We start from the raw sequence: 20,000 nt of genomic DNA, 5'->3' as shown, positions 1-20,000 counted from the left end.
TGCGAACACCTCTTCTTACACGGCAGACTCACTTTGCTCCGCCCCCTTCTTCTGCCCTGCTGGGATTTGATACTGTGCCGTCACGTGACTCGGCTGCACACGGAAAACGCATTTGGACTGAAGAGAGAGAGAGAAAGAGGAACAACACATGGAGATATTTTACGGCTGTAAATGAAAATGCTGGAGAACAGAAGGAAAGCTTGTCAGCACCTAAAGCCACAGGGCACCACACAAGCTGTAGAGTTCAGCTTATTTTTTCACACCCCAGTTAAATGCTTTGACTGAATTCTCACTGCACACACTCAAACTTAGTGTTTGTGTACACTGTGGACATTATAACCTGACACTGATCAGTGCTGCTCTGACGATCACACTCACATCCATGTAATCATTTAACTGGGATGATCTGGATTTACTGCACAATGCTGAATGTGTCCTTACAGTACAGGGAATAACTCTGTCTGTGTTCCTGTAGAGAAACTCTGGGTTTGTGTGCTGACGAGCATCACTCACAGTACGTTACGAAAGCTCACTCATACCTTTCCAGATGTGACAAATTCAAAAAGATGCTGAAACCTTTAGAACATCATAAACTACACATTGTTGTACTCTTTTAGGATGGACAGCTTTCACATTTATTTACTCTTAAAGAATAAAAGATGTTTTTAAGAAATTTGCATTCAAGAGGAGAATGTTTAAATAAGTCATGTAAATGAGAATTACAAAGTTGGTGGCTGCAGTATAAACAAATTGGTGTATCTCAAAAATAAAACTATGAAGACACTCAAAATTAATTTCGTCTGGTTGGAAACTGTTTCATGCAACTTTTTTACATTTACAATTTTGAGGAATGAACCTCTGAAATGTCTTTAACTAGAAATGTGTGTAAAAATACCACTTTTGCAATTTATTACTGTTGACTTAATGCATACATATGATTAAAATTTGGGATATAATGGTTGTATTGATGTATAGCAACTTGAAATACTCCCAGAAATGGCACTACAACATGTAAAAATATAAAGATAAGCTCAGGCAGACTTGGTTCTGTGGTAGGTCTAAAGGATTAAACTGCTTCCTCACATCTGCTTCATGAATATGAAGGGTTATAGTGGGAGAAGGTGGTGTGAAATCCTCATAGCTGTGGAGTGAGGAGGGGCTTCTTTGGCTCTGTGCTGGTGGGAGTGGGGAGGTGGGGGGATGATGGACCAAAGTGTCTCTATTGTTGGGGAAGGTGGAGGTGTCAAGGCTGCTTGATGTCTCATCAAACTGGCAGTAAAAGTCGTTGAGGGTGTTGGCCAGCAGCAGGTCGTCAGTGGAGTGGGGCTGTGTGCTTATTAGGGGTGGGTTTTTATAATCGATTTATCGATTAAAATCGATTCTGGCTTGGATTACGTAAAATCGATTCATTAAAATCCTGAATCGATTTTTTAATACAAATTAATTTTGCCCGAAATGCCAGAATCTCAGGTGAAATCTCACAAAATTTCAACAACCACCAAACAGCTAAAACAGTAAACGAGAGCAGGAACACGGATTCTGCACAAAGACTTAAACACACAGCGCAACTCGCGGATCAGAATCAGTTAGATGTCGCCTTTCTCACAGTCGAGGCTGAAAGCCGACAGCTCGCTGATTCTGATCTGTCGGCGGGTCCGCGCTTTGTGTTTACGCCCTTTATGCGCTGATTGTAAAGCTGTTAGTTTGATGTCTCTCCAAACAATATTGACCGAACCAGCAGCAAAAGAAGATCCAAACTATGCTTCACATAAACATCGTCATGTATTCACTCTTACTTTTACTGTTTTGCTTCTACCATGATTCACAGCTCTCTCTCTCTCTCTCTTTCTCTCTCCCTCTCTCTCTCTGTATGGTTTTCTGCATTATTCGCTTGCTTGTTACGCACAAGTCTACCTTTGTTTACAGCGCTATCGGCCGACTTTTTTTTTCTTTCCGTTTTATATACTTCCGAAAAGAAAACCTAATTTCTGCCGTTCAATACTGAACAAATTTAAACTTTTTAAAATTATGCAAAATGCAAAATGCTTACCCATGTCTCTAATAAAACTGCTGTAACTTCAGAGGTAATGTTCATGTGTTGATTAAAGGTTTTCTTTCGTTTTTGATGTACTGCAGAATATTTTTATAAAATCCCAGGCCAGCAAAATCACCTTCATGTTTTTCTGTGTTTTATCCTCAGTTACTTTGACACAAAGGCATCTGCTGTGACGCTCACACCTTTGATAAAGTCTTGCATGTGTCAGCTTCCTTTTTATAGATACAAAAATATGTAAATGTACTGATCTGAATTATAATATTTCTGACTGTCAAAATTTCCCATATTCAAATCGAAGTGAATCGAATCAAATTAAATCGAATCGTGGATCGAATCGATTCTGGACCTTGTGAATCGGAATTGAATCGATTCTAGAAATCAGTGACGATACCCAGCCCTAGTGCTTATATCCTTACTCTCATTTCCCTTAGCGTATCTGTAACATGCAACTTCTGTCGGTGCTGTGCTACTGGAAACTGAATTTCCCGGAGGAACCGACCCGAGGGATTAATAAAGGTCCATCCATCCATCGGACATTTGCACACATGCTTAAGAATTGCATTGACCCCATTTCCTCTAAAGTAAAATTCTAGCTGCACATGCCCATGAAAACTTCTCCCACTGAAATGAGAGCCAGCACTGTTTTGCAGTATGTTTTAAGTTACATTGTTTTGAGTTTGTCATACATATTTACTGCACAGTTTAAAGCTTTTCTGAATATTGAGTCTTTTTGTGGTGAATTGTTTGTACCAAAATAATTGATTCTGTTCATCTGGACGTGGCGTTTTCAGTGTTGCAAGTGACTTCTTCAATCTCAGCTGACTGCAGGTTTCCCAAACCTAGTAAACAGTACATTTGCACAATGACAAAAACAGCCCACTGAATGAACAATGAGCTGTAAGATAAGTTTCTTCATCATTAATATGCAAATCATGACCATTGATCAACAGCCACTGATCAAATTCCATGAGTACCCCTCACAGAGAGTTGGGGAATGGCTGCAATCCCAGCATTGTAAGATGGTGAAAGATGTACCCTGAGGGTTAGGGGCTCCAGATTGGATCATGGAGGTAGTGGACCCCCCCTTGTGTTAGTCTTTCACGTCGAATTCCAATAAAATTGATTCATGTTTGCAGCTGTAATGTGACAAAATGTGGAAATGTTCAATGGGGCTGAATATTTATGCCACTATTAAAAGCCTCTAGAAGTGAAGTCAGAGTAGAAATCTTAGAGTTCTATTGTGAAGGTGGAGAAGAATGAACATCCACCATGTGCCATTTCTCAGTATGACAGTGGATCCAAACTCACTGCCAAACTGCACCTGAGCCTGAACCTAAACGTTATTAAAGCAGAAAACTTGACAGAAAACAGAACAAAAGGCAGCCAACATCCAAACAAGAGCTTTAAATCTGCTTCAAGAAGCCTGGTGAAATATTCCTGAAGACTACTTTAAAATATTAGAAATAAGCTTGCCTAAGAGTTCAGCTGTGTTGAAGAATAAATATGGTCAAACCAAATATTGACTTTCAAGCATGTTACAGTTGTGTAAATGCCGATTTTGCCCTATATGCTGTATTTCCATGAATGTTTACAAATTCCTCAATTTTTCTAGTGAATTATAAAAACATGAGTGGTGGCTCAAAACTTTTACACAGCACTGTATACGTAACAGCTGCAGCATTTCTTCCTGCAAAGTTTACATGTTGTAACTTCGTACTGTTACTAGAGGAGAGCTTAAAAATTGTGTTGGACAGCCATTATTTCTGTCTTAATGGACAACTCCCACTAGGGTTTAAATAGTGGGAGATTTACCTGAGGCAGTGACCAGAGGGCAGCAGTCAAACAGGTAGTGGACGGGGTGCGAGAGGTCACCTGAGATAGTCCTGCTTTTACGGAGACAGGAGGATCTGGCCATGGCCTCCAGGGGTCGCAGAGGGCAGCCAGAGATTTTTGGGCAGTGTTAATTACCCTCTGAGCAGCCTGTTCTCAGTCGTGGCCCCTGCACATCTAGCTCCAAACACCCAGGCAGGAGGAGAGCACACTCTCCACTGAGGAGCGGTAGAAGGCCAGCAGCAGCTTCTGGTCCAGGTTGTGCTTCCCCATTACACAGAAGAAGTGCAGCTGCTGCTGGGCCTTCTTAACCATGAGGTTGGTGTTGGGGCTCCAGTTGAGATTAGTGGAGATGTGGGTTCCCAAAAACCTGAAGGTGGAGACAGATTCCACCCGTTTACAATGAAAGGGGAGGGGAGTGAACCTGTCTGTCCTGAAGTCCATTAAGAGTCCTTTGGACGTTCAGCTTCGGGTTATTTTCTTTTTTTAAATGTTTATTTATAAGATTTTAAGTTCAAAGTTACATAACAGCACACCAGACAAAGGACATAAATATTATTGTTTTTGAATCTTAAGCACAGAAAAAGAAAAAAAAGGAAAAAAAAGAAAAAACAGAAACCAAACACAACAAAAAAAAACCCAAACAAGAAAACAGGAAAGAAAAGGAAGAAAAAAACCAAAACCAAAAACAAAAAAACAAAAATAAATAAATAAATAAATAAATAAATAAAAATACACCAGTTAGCCAGTACGAATCAAAAGTTCAAAAGAAACACCATTGTCCAAAGAAGATGATCTTCTGTGTGAGGTTAGACAGGGCAAAGGAGAGTTCACCAAGACCAGAAGATGTGGGAAACATGTCCAGGAAGGAACCTGGGTCCGGCAGAGGTGCAGTTTCACACAAACACAAAGTGCAGTCAAATGGGTTAAAGTTTATGTTAAATTCCCATTGATATGATTGAGAAAAGGGCCCCAGATTTCGACAAACTTAAAATGGGTGTCAGCCAAACGATAACGAACCTCTTCAATATACAAACAAGCAATCATCTCACGTAGCCAAACCCTGAACAGTGGAGGAGATGGTGATTTCCAGGCTCTAAGAATAAGTCTTTTAGCTACAATCATGCCAAACATTAAGGCTTTCTGAAGAGGACGTCTGAGTGCCAATGAGGTTAGGGAGCAGCCTAGCACTGCAAGTACACCATCCGGCTCTAATTTTAAGTCATAAATCCGGTTATATATATTAAATATCTCTGCCCAGAAACTCCTGAGTGTGGGGCAAGACCAGAAAAGGTGACCAAGGGTTCCATCCATTGCTTTGCATCTGTCACACAAAGACGAAATAGACGGAAAAATGCTGCATAGCTTTGTTTTAGAAAAATGCAAACGATGAAGGACCTTGAACTGTATAAGTTGTAGTCTGGCATTAACAGAGCATTCTTTAATCTTCTTCAACCCATTGGCCCACAAAGCATCCGATATGTCTACTTCCAAGTCCTTAACCCAAGCATCCTTGATGTAATTAGTAGGTGGTATAAGTGTAAAAAGTGTAGTAAATTGGCTGATTAGGTGTTTGGAAGTGGGATTTTTAATCAAATAATCATAAAACTCACTATGAGCAGGGGGCTTATCCAGATGGGTAAAAGAGTGTTTAACAAAATTCCTAATTTGTAAGTATCTAAATAAATGAGCGGAGGGGAGCATAAATTTTGATTGCAACTGAGCAAATGAAGCAAAACAATTGTCGATGTAGAGATCCTTAATAGTGTGAAGACCTAATGCTGACCAATGCTTAAACACAGGGTCCATCAAGCCAGGTGAAAAAGAAAGGTTTTCAGTTATGGGAGCAAAAATGGATAGGTCTGGAAGGCACAAAGCACCCCTAACTTGCTTTAAGATCCTAAGAGAATGACCTAGGACAAAATCATTACTTAAAAGTTTGGTATGTATGTTGGGCTTAGAAAACAGAATACCATCAAGTGATATACCAAAAATTGATTTAGCATTGTGTGCCTCTATCAAAGGCCAAGAAGGACCGCCTCCCTTCTGAACAGCAGAAACAGCTGAAACACTGTTCCAGAAAACCCACGTTCTGGCATTGCAAGCCCAATAGTAGTGCCTGAAAACTGGAAGGCCTAATCCGCCCTCAGAGGAGGGTTTCTGCAAGTGTGCCTTTGAAATTCTATGGGGTTTATTTGCCCAGATGAAAGACAAAATGATAGAGTCGATAGTTTTAAAAAAAGATGAGGTGAGAAAAATGGGTATGTTTTGGAAAAGATGAATAAATTTAGGAAGTACTACTATTTTAATAATATTGACACGTCCAATTAAAGAAAGTGGGAGAAGAGTCCATTTATCTATCTTAGCTTTAATACTATCAATAAGTACCTGAAAGTTCAATTTAAATAGCAGCTTAGGGTTTCTGGGAATGTTAATACCTAGGTATTTAAAGTGACTGCTGGTGGTTTTAAAAGGTAAGCCCATCTACCAGTGGCATAAAAATGGACTTGTCCCAATTAATTGTGAAACCAGAGAGTTGTCCAAATTTGTTAATGAGATGAAGCAGGGGAGGCAAAGAGAGCCTAGCATCAGACAGTGTTAGAGCCACATCATCTGCATATAGAGTTATAGTGGATTTGACAGGACCACAAGATATACCTACAATATCAGAGCTGCTTCTAACTGCAATGGCCAGAGGCTCCATAGCTAGAGCAAAGAGCAGTGGAGATAAACAGCAACCCTGCCTAGTCCCCCGGTGGAGTAGAAATGGATGTGATCTATCAAAATTTGTCAGTACCGATGATCTTGGCCGTGCATACAGCATACGTACCAAAGTTGTAAAATTACTACCAAAGCCAAATTTCTCAAGTGTAGCAAACAGGTATTTCCACTCAATTTGATCGAAAGCTTGTTGTGCATCTAATGAAATAACAGCTGAATTTGGAGGATTTATTCCATACAGTACATTCAATAGACGACGGGTATTAGAGAAAGCAAATCTGTCTGGGATAAACCCAGTTTGATCGTGTTGAATTAAAGTGCCCAAAACTTTATTAAGGCGTGAAGACAAGACTTTTGCAATGATTTTTTGATCACAGTTTAATAAACTAAGTGGGCGATATGAAGTCACATTGGTGGGGTCTCTGTCCTTCTTAGGGAGAAGACAAACGTGGGCATCATATATGCTATCAGGGAAAGAGCCCCGTGCAATAGAGCAGTTCACCATTCTGAGTAAAAGTGGAGCGATTATATCAATATTGGCTTTATAAAATTCTATGTTGAACCCATCCGGTCTGCAGGCTTTACCGCTAAGGAAAGAAAGGATAGCAGCTTTGACTTCTGTGATGCTGAAGTCAGCTTCAAGTGCTTGGGTGGCAGATTCTGTAAGGGTTGGAATACTCAGAGAGTTAAGAAAGCTAAAAAGCTCAGAGTCAGTGGCGTTCGATTTAGAAGAGTACAGTGTGCTGAAAAACTCAACAAATCTGTCATTAATCAGCTTAGGATCAGTAATTAATTCACCGGTAGAGGAGGCAATTTTGTGTATGGTGCGATGGGCTTGCACATCTTTTAATTGTCTGGCAAGTAATTTATGGGGTTTATCTCCCAACTCAAAGTGTCTTTGTTTCAATTTAATAATATCGCTACCGACTTGGGTTCCCAAAATATGATTGTATTCGAGTTTCAGTTTTAGAATAGCATTAGATATGTCCTCAGTATCAGATTGGCGAAGTGCCTCCTCTAATGTTGATAATTCAGACTCAATTTGGGACAGACGATTTAATCTAGTTCTTTTCGAAAATGTTTGAAAGGAGATGATCTTGCCACGCAATACTGCCTTAAAAGATTCCCAAAGAGTGGAATCAGAGACCTCACCGTTGTCGTTATGTTTTAAGAAATCTGAAATCTCTGTGGAAACATAAGTGGAGAAAGTTTTGTCTGACAGAAGGGTAGAATTGAATTTCCAATTGAAAATTCGAGGTTGTAAATTAAAATCTATTTTCATGGTAAGTGGGGCATGATCAGAAATCAAGATTTGATGATAAGCAGAGCTGATAATACTGGGTAATAGTCTAGAATCTGTAACAAAGTAATCTATTCTGGTAAAGCTACGATGTACAGGTGAAAAAAAGGAATATTGCCTGTCATTTGGATGCTGAAGCCTCCAAACGTCTACCATGTTGTGTGATTTTACCAGATTGTTCAAAACTGCCGTAGATCTAGTAGTGGGGGCTGTTTTTGTAGACGATCTATCCAAAACAGGATCAAAATAGCAGTTAAAATCACCACCAATTATTATATTAGACATATTATATTCAGAAATTAGGTTAAATATTTTGGAAAAGAAGTCAGGACAGTCAAAATTAGGGGCATAGATATTTAGCAAGACCAGTGGAAAAGAGTTAATGGACCCAGAGACCAAAACAAATCTCCCACCCGGATCAGTAACGACGGATCCAAATATAAATGGAGTGGTTTTCCGTATGAGTATAGCAACACCTCTGGCCTTAGATGTGAAAGTGGACTGGTAAACCTGCGACACCCAATTTGCTCTTAAACGTCTCTGTTCATTGGAGTGAATATGAGTTTCCTGAAGAAAAATGATATCAGAAGATAAATGCTTCAAATGTGACATAACCTTCCCACGTTTCAAAGCTCTGCCTAGGCCCTTGCAATTCCAAGATGTAAACGTCAAAGGACATGTTCCTAAACCAGTAGCATTGTTACCCCGCATCTAAATGAGAGGTGGTATGACATATGGACTGGTGAAAAATAATACAAAGGACTGGCATAAAAAAGGTTAAAACAAAATTAACAACAAGAACACTGAACCCCACCCCCCAAAAAGAAAAAGGCCGCAAAAAAGAACAAGAACCACTGCGGCCCATCCCAGCGTGCATTAAGGGGACTGCCGGGAAGAGGAGCACAAAAACACAAAAAGAAAAGGAGAAAAAAATATCCTCCGTATACGGCAGCTCCGCACCAGACTCCATTAATCAAAACAATAGTTACACCCATAAATCGACTGATTGGGTAAAAAAAGAAAAAAAAGACGCAAACATAGAAAATGACTTGTGTATAACCAAAGTTATAATATAAACGTTCTCAGTACTTCACGACAGAGAAAAGTTTTAAGACATCGTAGCAAAAAAACAAAGCACAAACAATGATAGAAAGCTATCACCACAGAAGCATTCAAAAAATGATTGAATGAATCGCGACTCTCACTATAGGAAGAGAAGAGTGAGAATGTTCAAAAATACAGCCGCATCAACAACATGAACAAATATATTACCAGGTCACGATTACAGTGAGTCCGCAAAACGTTCAGCTTCAGCAGGAGACTTGAACGTGTTAGTGATGTTGTTGTGAACTACCCGAAGCTGGGCCGGGTAGCGCAGACTGCACGTCGCTCCGGAGGCGCTAAGCTTTTTCCTGACCGCATTGAAGGCCATCCGCTGCGCAAGGACCTCCGCAGCGTAGTCGGGGAAGATGGACAGATTCTCTCCATCACAGCTCAACGGAGCATGTTGGCGTGCCAGACGCAGGACATGCCACAACTTGGCTATAATAGCCCTCGGTCGCTGGCCAGCCGTTGGTTTTGGTCTAAGGGTGCGGTGTGCCCTCTCCACTTTTATCGGCTTAATAAAGTTGTCTTTCCCCAACACATCCAGCAGCAGGGATGAAACAAAGTCCGCAGGCTTACCGCCCTCAGCACCTTCCTTCACTCCAACAATCCTAATGTTGGCCCGACGCGAGCGCGCCTCCATCTGGCCTAGCTTGCCACACAGGTTATCGGTGGCCGCCATTAGTTCCTTGCATGTAGCTTCAAGCATACAAACACGGCCATCCATTGTAGTAAGCGACTCATCAATAACATCTAGACGCTGTTCGGATGACCGGATATCTGCCTGGAGCTTAGACAGAGTAGACTCAATTGTGTCAAGGCGGGTCTCCATAGAAGTTTTTAGGCTAGCGATAGCTGCTAGTATGGCGTCGGTGCTCGCAGAATTTTCAGCTACTGCTTTCTGGCAGTGTGTTGCGTCTTTTTTAGGCGGCATGTCGTCCAGTATTTATCGTAGTCGATGCAAAGCAGTAGTGCTGTTGACCAGTTAAGTAAAGAGTCAGGGTGTCGCGTCAAATTGTTGGAAAAAAAGAAGAAAAGTGCGGAGCTGAGAAGAGTGCGTCCTACTCCATCAGTGTACACGAGCGCCCCCCAGCTTCGGGTTATTTTCTGACCAACAGTGGAACTAGATCTCTAGAACTAGAACTAGAACTTTTTGACTGTAGGTCTCAGACATTATTAACATTGTGTCTAACCCTGAGTGTGAGCTTATTATTACAGCCTGTACTCTCTTAATTATTGTAGATCTTTAGCTATGTTGTGTTTCGATATGCTGTATTTTTACAACCTAAATGACAGAATTTAGACTTCTGTTTAGAATTTAATATTTTGTAAGTAAAACAGGGCGGACTGATTGGAAAGTAAACTGAAATGTTTAAACTACTTAGAATGAGGTTTTCAGAAGAGGAAGGGAAAAAGGAAGTAACATTGATACTTGATCTTCGTAAATATTCAGACCCACTAAAGACACAAGGACTTCAGTTACTGATTATATTTACATGATTAACAGGCACAGTGATGCATGTCTCCTCTGCTCTAAGCCCCAATAACCAAACTACAGTTTCCTCTAATAATCAAAGTTAACTATGGAGCCCATTCACTGACGTGCCGTCCAGACTCGTGTAACTGGCTTTGGCTATGAATAAAAGCCGAGATTTGCTTTTGCTGCTGTCCCATTGTAGTCGCTCAGGAAGAGGACGTCTCCCACCCAGCCCGACCGTTAACTTCTCCACTTTAAAAGCATTTCCAGTCCCACTGATAAATACGACGCATTACCCAAATCCTGACTGCGACATCATGTCTACGTTTAGGTTTTTGTTCAGCCTGCTGAGATTTTCAGGGCTTTCCCTCCGTCGCAGGAAATCCCGTGTAGTCGGACTGAGTTTGTTTCCTGATTTTTAATTTTTTTAATTATAAAGTTTATGCATCTTTTGAAGAACACAGACGTCAAAAACATTTGTTGGACAGACCTGAGTGTGAGCTTATTATCACAGCCTGTACTCTGTTAAGATGGTTATTGTAGATCTTTATTTTTGTTACTTCTGAGCAAAAGTTCGTTGGTTCAGTTCCAGCCAGGGATAATAAATAAATAGATAAATGAACAAACCCCGCCTTGTCACGAGGGAGCAGTAAGTGCCTTCACGAAACGTCCAAAGAAGTCCAAGGAAGTCCAGTCGCAGAGCTGTGGTGTTTCGACAGAAGAACGGAGACGGCTTGGTTTATAATGGAACGTGTATTCAGCAGTAGTTAGCCATCTAAAACATATCACCATACACTTCTCTTCTTCTATCCTTCTATCACTATTAGTCACAGAGCCCCCTACTGGTAACTGAGTATATGTTCATATTCAGTCCCCCTTGTAAAGCAACCCTTCACCATCTTAGCAGTGTATGTAAACATAACATTTCTCCTCATTCTCACAGAATTCTACTACCTCAGTATTACTTACTTAGCATGGTAACATTACTATTTGCACATAACATTATCAGTAGTAAACTTTGCAACCAGACAGCATTTTCAATACTGCTTGCTGAACCTATTTCACTTATAACACTACTGGGTGTTTGAACTATACCTGTGATCTTAACATACCCATCTTGTTATGGTGCCTAAATCGTCCTTTATAATGAATACTTGTACAGTTAAGGTTACTGTAGTAACTTAACAACCTTAAGTCACAAAACTTCACAAATAAATCACAGTAAATCAATCATCTATTATACTTGGACCTCAGAACTAGCAGTATGGAACTTAACATTAGCATCCAACAGCTCAAGTGTGTTATTTTCCCACTTTTTTTTTTTTTTTTTTAAACTCATTTCATTACATAATCCTTGGTCCAAGCTGGTAACTGTCTCGGTCTGTTAGGAACAGAAGGTCTTTTAGGAGTTTATCTTGTGTTGTTTTCAACCTCTTCACCAGCCTGCAACGGCTCAGCATTCTCTGCTCGGCAAAGTGAGAGACGGGCTGCATTCCATCGCTGTCCATCACTCAAGATGAAGGTGCTCAGTCCAGTCTGTTGCTGCACTGACAATGGATCAGTGAACTGTCTCTCTCCCTTCCCCACTCGGAAAGGCTTACGTATCCGCACCCTGTCACCGACCACAAGCTGGGGAGGTTTTGCCCCCCTCTTAGCATCAGTGTAGCATTTACTCCTACGTTGCTGGTGAAAGACTCTGGCCCTGCATTGGTCATACTGTCCTGTGTCTTTGGGAAATGGCAGGACATTTAGCTTTGTTCTCATTGGTCTCCCTCTGAGAAGCTGAAACGGAGCTGCTCCAGTTGTTGCATGAGCTGTAGCACGGTAATTCTGTAGCATCTCTGTTACGGCGAGCTTCCACGGCTTCTGGGACACCTGTGCAGCCTGAACACAGTCCTTCAGTACTCTGTTGAATCTTTCAACACACCCGTTCGCTTGAGGGTGATACACACTTGTTCTAATGTGCTTGATGCCCCTTTCCTTCAGGAAATCAGCAAAGGCAGATGAAGTGAATTGTGGTCCATTATCTGCCGTAAGCTCACAAGGGTTTCCTTCCCGTGCAAAAACTGAAGACAAGAACCTAATAACAGTGTCTGTAGTAGCTGATGAAGTAAAGGCTACTTCTGGCCATTTGCTGAAGTAATCGACCAGTGTGATAGCAAACCTGCAGTCCTGCGACCCACGGTCAAAAGGTCCAACAATGTCAATGGCCACATGCTGAAAGGGACCATCTGGAAACTGAACCGGCTGTAAGGGAGCAGGAGCAGTTTTGGCCGTTTTGTCACACGATTGACAGACTGAGCATGATGACAGAATCGCATGGACTTGAGTATCCATGCATGGCCACCAGTAAAGCTCTCTGAGCCGCTGCTTTGTGCGAACTATGCCCTGGTGACCTTCGTGTGCGAGGCATATCACCTTTTCTCGCAGGGACCTTGGGACCACCAGACGTGTCCCCCGGAAAACCAACGGTGATTCCACAGCAAGTTCATGTCGCACCAGGAAATACGGCTGCATCTCAGGTGGGAGAGACCTTTTCACCTTAGGCCAGCGTGAGTGGATAACCTGTCGCAGCAGAGAAAGGTCAGGGCAGTCCTCACATTCAGCTTTAAAATCCGCTAACGGTGTTGCTGTCAAGAGAGGAGAAACTTCAGCTATCTCCAAGAGAAGGTCTTTTTCAGCATCAATGTCAGTGCTGGAGTACGTCAGGGGAACCCGTGAGAGGCAGTCTGCGATGACATTCTGAACACCAGGACGGTACTGCACATCGTACTGAAAACACATCAACCTTGCAGACCATCGTGCGATTCTCATGCCCGCTCTGTTCATACCTTTGGTGCTGAGAAGGGTAGTAAGAGCTTGGTGGTCAGTACGAAGCGTGAACCTGCGGCCCCATACATATGTACGCCATCTTTCCACCGCCCAGACACAGGCTAACGCCTCCTTTTCTGTGGTGGAGTACTTTCTTTCAGCAGGAGACAGTGTTCGGGAGGCGAACGCCACAACCCGCTCCACTTGATCTGGATGTAACTGTGTCAACACAGCGCCTAGCCCGTAGTCTGATGCGTCTGTGGTGATAAAAGCAGGTAAGTCAGGGTTATAGACGGCAAGTGCAGGACTTTCCAGAAGGAGTTTTTTCAGGTTACTGAAGCTCTCGTGTGCTGCCTCGTTCCACTGGAGTTCAACTTTCATGTCTGTTCTCAGCAACTGTCGCAGTGGCTCCACCAGTGTAGCATAATCTGGAATAAATTTACTGAACCAGGATGACAAACCCAGGAACGAGCGCAATGCAGCCATATCCTTTGGAGCAGGAGCCTCAGCAATAGCAGTAAGGTGATGTTGGCTTGGACGCAGGCCTTCCTTTGAGATTACATGGCCCAGGAATGTAATGTGTGACTGGCAGAAGGAACTTTTCCCAGCATTAATCTGCAGGCCGACGTCTCTGAGACGTTGGAGGACAGCTTGCAGGCATGTATCATGCACCTCCTTTGATGTTCCGTAGACGATGATGTCGTCCAAGTAGTTGCGAACACCAGGCAGATCTTTCAGGACCATTTGCATCATTTTCTGGAAAGCCGAAGGTGCTGATGCTAGGCCAAATGGAACACGTGTGAACTGGAACAGTCCCTCATGAGTGATAAAAGCAGTCAGCTTGCGGCTCTCCAGATGCAAAGGTAATTGGTGGTATGCTGAGCTCAGATCAATCTGGCTGTAGTGAGTGGCACCCGCCAACTCAGAAAACAGATCCTCCATATGAGGAAGAGGATGGCAGTCAGCAATGATGCTCTTATTGGGTTCACGAAGGTCAACACACAGTCTCAACTCCCTTTTGCGCTTCCGGGCCACGACCAGAGGACTCACCCACTCAGCTGCATCGATCCTTTCAATTATGCCAGCTTTGAGTAAGCGAGAGAGTTCCGCTGATACCTCTGTACGTACACTTAATGGCAGGCGTCTCAGCTTTTGACGTACAGGCTGCACATTGTTGTTTACCTGTACTTTATGGATGAACCCTTTAACACATCCAAGTTGAGCTGGTGGAATAGGATCAACATTGTATACAGCAGACTTCCGGTTAGTAGAATCCGGCTCATCTGCAGTTTCTTCCTGAATGCGGTCCACTTTGCCTCCGACGATGCAGACGTTCAGTGCTCTAATGAGGTCGAGGCCTAATAGCGAGGAACCAGCTTTGACAATGTAGAAGGAAGCAGGAACTTTTTCATTCTGTGCATGCAGTGTAACTGATGCAGGCAGACAACCCATCACAGGTAACTCATCTTGGTGGCTGTAGCTCAGGAGGTAGAGCAGGTCACCTACTGATCGGAAGGTTTGTGTTTCGATCCTTGGCTCCTCCAGTCTGCATGTCAAGTATCCTTGGGCAAGATACTAACCCCAAGTTGCTCTCCGATGCATCCATCGGAGTATGAATGTGTGTGAATGTAGTTAAAATAGCACTAAGTATAGATAAAGTGCTTGTGAGAATGGGTGTGATTGGGTGAATATGGCATGTTGTATAGAGCGCTTTGAGTGCTCCGAGAGAGTAGAGAAGCGCTATATAAGAATCAGTCCATTTACCATTTACCATAAGTAACTAGTTTGACTTTAGGTCGCACCAGTGAACAGTCTGCAAAATACTGTCTGTAGATAGTTTCTGGCAGAATAGACACAGAAGCTCCAGTGTCTACTATCAGCTCTACCATCTTAGAACCACCTTGTACAGTTTCAATGTCGACAGTGCAGGTAAGCTTATCTTGAATAGCTGCCATCATTTTAGCATCTTGCACGCACAGTACTGCCAATTCTGGAACCACTACTTCTCTCACTTCACTGACTGACGACTTACATACCTTGGCAAAATGTCCCTTTTTCCCGCAGTTGTTGCATTTTGAAGAAGCAGCCGGGCAGTTTTTATCATTAGCTAAATGCTTGTGAGAACCACACCTGAAGCACTTCCGCTGCTGCTGCTTTGAACCTCCCCGTTTGCGTTGGTCTGGAGTGCAGCCTTTAGCAGGGCGAGGTCCTCTCTTCTGGTGAGAGTGGAAATTTGGCGCGTCGACTGTCTGAACAGGCGCGGTCGGAAATGAGCCGGGTGTGGAGAGTAGAGTAGCGTTTTTGACTGCTGCTTCCACCTGGCCTGCAATAGTTAGAGCCTTATCCAGTGTGAGATCGTCCTCCAGTAACAGTTTGTCTTTCACAGCGCTGAGATGAGTGTTGGAGATTAACTGAACTCTTATCATTTCACTTTCCATTTGTCCAAAGTTACAAGATGAAGCTAACGCTCTCAGAGCCACCACATACTGAGAAACAGTCTCATCCGCTCGTTGAATACGCTGTCTGAATGTATGACGGCACGCCACGACATTCACTTTCGGCACAAAGTGCTTCTCCAGTGCGCTCATGGCGTCAGCATATGTATCACCTTGCTCCGGTAATGTGTAGAATAACCGCTGTCCCTCTGGGCCCAAGCAGTGTAGCAAAACAGCGCGTTTCCTAGCATCCGGCCATGCGTCTCCCGTGGCATTGATTACTAGCATGTAATTGTCGAATATTTTCCGCCATGTAGTAAATGGAATCGGCGGCTCACCCACATGTGGAAGAAAAGATGGTGGACTCGGAACTGATGTACTCATCCTCGTCGCCAATTTGTGGTGTTTCGACAGAAGAACGGAGACGGCTTGGTTTATAATGGAACGTGTATTCAGCAGTAGTTAGCCATCCAAAACATATCACCATACACTTCTCTTCTTCTATCCTTCTATCACTATTAGTCACAGAGCCCCCTACTGGTAACTGAGTATATGTTCATATTCAGTCCCCCTTGTAAAGCAACCCTTCACCATCTTAGCAGTGTATGTAAACATAACAAGAGCCAAAGCGTAAAAACTGAATACAGTGAAAAGTTTCGACCAAGTTCCCTAAAATGTTTTTTACAGATCAACTGACAGCAAACATCTCCCTCACCTCCATCTACAATCGTCAGAAAGATCCAGATCAACAAATACGAGCTCCGTTTACCCACCATTACTGTTACATTCTCCGCTGTGTCCCGCCTCCACCTCACCGCAGGGACCTACTGTCCACAGTTTGAATAAACGCTTTTACATGAGGTGGATAAAGTCAAACACAAAGCTGCCTGTAGTCAAAGTTTTTTTCATTAACGTTTTCATTAAAATCATAAAAGTTATGGTGCAGTGAGTTTTTTTATGTTTCTTTTTTAAATTCAGAACCATAATTCCTGCTGCAAAGGTTAAAAAAGGGGCGTGTTTACACGTGAAAGTGAAGTTACAGGCATGAAATACACTTCAGACTGTGTTACAGGTCAAAATGAATAATATGCGATATTCAACTCAAAAACAAACTTATTAAATCTGCGGGGGTTTTGTAACTTGTCGTGTATATTGTTATTTTCTGTTGAACACCCATTTGCATATTTTGTCACCAAAAACTCTCCCAAACAAACCTGAAAATGTTGCAGGATCATCGGATTAAACATGTAACTGGTTTTCAAAGCTGTGGGACAAATGTGCAACAGAAACAAAAAAAATTATTTAATGTGATGGGTCCTGCAACACTGACGCACCGACGCACGTATCAAGCTCACGCAGCAAAGCCTGCGTGCGTCGCTTTAAGAAAAAGTCACGTGATCGACACAGCTGCTGTATCGCTCATTGCCAACACGCCAAACTGTGTTTAAAAGGTACCGCATCCGCATCTGTCAACGGAATGAGTCGCCACCAAAAAAACACAAAATTACTCTCGCAAAGATAAAAAAACAACAACACATCTCTCTCCATAACAAAATGGAGCCCGAAAGAAAAAGAAATGTTTCTGCTGTGTGGGATCATTTTGATCTTTTAACTGCAAATAAGGTAACTGTTTGTCTGTCTTTGTTTCAGTGTAACCTATCAGAATAGGAAAAACAGCAATGTGACTTGAAGTGTAAATTATTTATTTCATGTTATGCAGGTTAAATGTCGCATCTGTTCTGCGGAGCTTTATTTCTTACACAAACAAAAGCACCTCCTCAGTGTTTAGGCATTACAGAGCCAAACGTGAAAATGAGGAGACAAACACACCGAGGATGAACACTGGTAGGCCTATATTGACACTGAACAGCTTTATCATCATTTTTTTTTAAAATTAATATGTGTTTTATTATTTTGAAATCAAGCATCTAGGAAGACTGTTCTGGACCAGGCAGTCCTAGATTTTATTATAAAGGACTGCCAACCCCTTAGTGTTGTGGAGAGTGTCGGAGAGAAAAATTCCAAGATCAGAGGATCGTTTAACGTACTGGGGGAAAAGGAAGACATCTTATCAGAACCTTTTCCACCTGGCTTTACAGCTTTTGTGTACCCCAGCTTCATCTGTGCCTGTGAGTTTTCCAAAGCTGGGGAAATGGTGTAAAAAAAATGCAATAGACTGAATGCAAAACATTGGATAAACTTATTTTTCTGAATAGAAATTTATAATAAACTCTGAGTCAAATGGGTAATATTACATTCACAATACTTTCATTTTAATTTTCACTTAATGTCATTCACAATATATTTGTAGAGTACAAAATAAAGATGTGTAAAATATTTGTATGTAAAAGATATAAAATGATTCCATGGAAAGTACAACACCTTACAGTGTATGACTTGGTCATTGAATCAGTGTCTGTTGTGAGTCTCAAGTAAGTTGCCTGCAATGATATTTAAGGTCCAGCAGGTGTCAGCATGGAGCAAAACAGCAACACTGTGTCGACACAGCATGGATACAGTTTGTGCTGAAACGCTTCACGAGGCCTCATCTCGCCATCGCTACACGAAACCGAACATGACCGTATTCAGTCATAGTCCCCTGACCTGTAAAGCATCATCGATGCAAGCAGCACGTAAATTCAAAAGAGGGCATAATATCATTTTACCTCTTTTCTTCGTCCAGTGCAGAACCACACCAGCTGCTGTCACTGATAATGCAATGACCAAAATGTGCTTTTGGTACATAGGTTTTGCCTTCTGCACTTAAGATGCGTTTAGATGAGACCTGCTGGCTTTTACTTCAATAACCATTTTCTGCACAGCTGTCACATGACTACACTCAGACATCACGCAGACTTCATTACAGGGAGATAAAAGATTAAAGATCTGCTTAAATCTTCTTTGGCTCTCAGAGGAGGCGGACGCACTTTTTCTCCTCTCCCTTATCTTCCCTGCTTATGTCCTTGTCTAGTCTCGTGTTTTTTTTGTATCGTCCCTGGAACCTTTTCTCACAGTCTGTTCTCTAAAACCTAAAAGAGGAATTATGGATTTGATCAACTGGTCCCTAAATGCAATTGACACCCCTTTCTCAACGAGAAGTCTGGGCTCGGGTGAGCCTGAGTGCTGAAGATATCTACCTATTCGGAACCATGACATCACGGCTCAAACTCTTTGTCACTAAACCATTTCTTTATTTAACATATAAAATTTTGGTTTAACTGTTGTAGGATTTCATAACAAACAAGCTGAAAAAAACCCTGCAGAAAACATGGATTGATGCATTCAATAAAAACATGATAACAGGAAACAAGATTGAGCTAACCACTCAACACAAACACTACAGTAGAACAGTTTAGAAAGCTTAAAATGTAACGAGGCACATTTTCATTAATAGCTGCCTCATCAGATCAGGAGACTCCACCTGAACTCTGTGGAGCCTGATCTCAAGGGTTTAAGTCTGACCCTGAAACCAGAAGAGGATCTTTCTGTCTCTTCAGATTCACTGTGATCCAGGGATGCCAATGATTTCAGTCCTGCATCACGCTGATGTTTGCACAGAGGAGATCATTTAGTAAATGTTTTTGAACATTGGTAACAGTAAAACAAGTTCCTTCATAATCATTATGCAAATTTTTACTCTGTGAATGGTACTCATGGCCATTGACCAGTGGTTGTTGATCAATGGTCATAAGAATTTGCTTATTAATGTTCAAGAAATTGACCTCACAGCCCATTGTTCATTCATTGGACTGGTTTCAGGTGTTATGCAAATGTACTGTTTACAAGATATACTTAAAAGCAGGAATCAAGACGTAACAGGTTATTCGTAACATGGAATTGTTTGTGAGTGGAGTATGAACTGAGATTACTCAAACTCTTTCACAGATGAAGTTCTCTTTCATACTTAGTATGATCACATGATTGTGAAAAAGTTTTGTCACAGTGTCTGCACTTGTATGGTTTCTCCCATGTGTGGACTCGCTTTTGAAGCTGATGTGCACGGATGAAGGATGACCCACACTGATCGCAGACGTGCTTTTTAACCCCACTGTGAAGGAGTTCATATTGTTTGAAGTCCTTTGAAGTGGTGAAGCCTCTGCCGCATTCTTTACAGTAGTTCATTTTGTCTCCAGTGTGTCTACGTTGATGTATTTTCAGAGTCCTGCGATGACTGAAAGTTTTTCCACAAAGGTCACAAAAAAAGTCTTTCCCACAGCGATGACAGGGTTGAGAACTGGATCCATCTGTGTCACTCTGCTTCTAAAC

At 42.1% G+C, this 20,000-nt stretch overlaps 2 protein-coding genes and 1 pseudogene across 3 annotated transcripts in view; all 3 read right to left on the bottom strand.

Annotated features, from left to right (window-relative positions):
* The window catches only part of LOC148101108 (uncharacterized), a 21,674-nt gene extending 5,176 nt beyond the window's left edge, over positions 1–16,498 (bottom strand). Inside the window, exons 1-2 of the mRNA XM_087845812.1 lie at positions 16,450–16,498; positions 1–117 (exon numbers count right to left, since the gene is read on the bottom strand). The exon at positions 1–117 is cut by the window's left edge and continues 254 nt beyond it. The gene's annotated coding sequence lies outside the window, so the exon portion shown is untranslated. The remainder of the gene's footprint in view (positions 118–16,449) is intronic.
* Positions 1–20,000, bottom strand: part of LOC148101104 (uncharacterized) — a 164,441-nt pseudogene that overhangs the window by 84,280 nt on the left and 60,161 nt on the right. The gene's annotated exons all lie outside the window — the stretch shown is intronic.
* Positions 18,558–20,000, bottom strand: part of LOC148101107 (uncharacterized) — a 22,791-nt gene continuing 21,348 nt past the window's right edge. The window contains exon 4 of the mRNA XM_087845813.1: positions 18,558–19,994. The gene's annotated coding sequence lies outside the window, so the exon portion shown is untranslated. The remainder of the gene's footprint in view (positions 19,995–20,000) is intronic.

Source organism: Neolamprologus brichardi, chromosome 9 (genome assembly GCF_056152115.1).
Source record: "Neolamprologus brichardi isolate AB-2024 chromosome 9, ASM5615211v1, whole genome shotgun sequence".
NCBI lineage: Eukaryota > Metazoa > Chordata > Actinopteri > Cichliformes > Cichlidae > Neolamprologus > Neolamprologus brichardi.
Note: the sequence above shows the minus strand (reverse complement) of the source record. Positions and strands in the feature narration are given on the sequence as shown.